General features: G+C 47.8%; 1 protein-coding gene across 1 annotated transcript in view; it reads right to left on the bottom strand.

Annotated features, from left to right (window-relative positions):
- Positions 1-737, bottom strand: part of ZNF653 (zinc finger protein 653) — a 20952-nt gene that overhangs the window by 10540 nt on the left and 9675 nt on the right. The window lies entirely within an intron of this gene.

Genomic DNA, 737 nt, shown 5'->3' with positions numbered 1-737 from the left:
GGTTTACGAAGCAGCAGCTGCACTGGCCGGCAGGTGACGTGGTGGTGAAGGTGCTGGATCTCACCTGGCCAGCGGAGGTTCGAGTCCCAGACCTGGCGGCTTGCTTTCTCACTTTCCCTCTCCCTCTCCCTCTCCCTCTCTCTCTCTCTCTCTCTCTCTCTGTGTGTGTGTGTGTGTGTGTGTCTCCTTCTGGTAAGCACACGTGCCCTATGGAGAATTAAAAATAAATAAGGACCCTCTAGGTGACATGGTGGTTAAGGATGCTGGATTCCCACATGGCCGACCTTGGTTTGAGTCCCAGACCTGGCGGCTTGCTTTCTCACTTTCTCTCTAGATCTCTCTCTCACTCTTTTCCTCTCTGGTCAAATTAGAATAAATAATATTAAATAAAATAATTATTTAAAAATACATAAATACATAAAATTTATAAGTAAGTCTTAAAAAAATGGAGGGACCAGCAGTTAGCGTAATGGCTATGTCACTGGACTCCTACGTAGTCGACCGCGGTTTGTGTCCCGGACCCGGTGGCTTAAAACTCACGCCGGGCGCGTGTGCGTGCGTGCCCAAGATCCTGAGAGGAGAATGGAGGAGAAGGGACTGCGGCGTGGCCATCCCCCTGGGGCTTGATTTCTCGCTTTCTGTCTCTGTGTCTGTCTGGTGAACGCATGCGCCCTATAGCAAAAAAAACCTCTCCAAAAAAAAAAAAAAAAAAAAAAAGGAAAAAAAAAAAAACCACG

This window comes from Tupaia chinensis, unplaced genomic scaffold, assembly GCF_000334495.1.
Source record: "Tupaia chinensis unplaced genomic scaffold, TupChi_1.0 Scaffold138665_1, whole genome shotgun sequence".
In the NCBI taxonomy this organism is placed as follows: domain Eukaryota; kingdom Metazoa; phylum Chordata; class Mammalia; order Scandentia; family Tupaiidae; genus Tupaia; species Tupaia belangeri.
The sequence above is the reverse complement of the archived record's forward strand: the minus strand, read 5'-3'. Positions and strand labels throughout refer to the sequence as shown.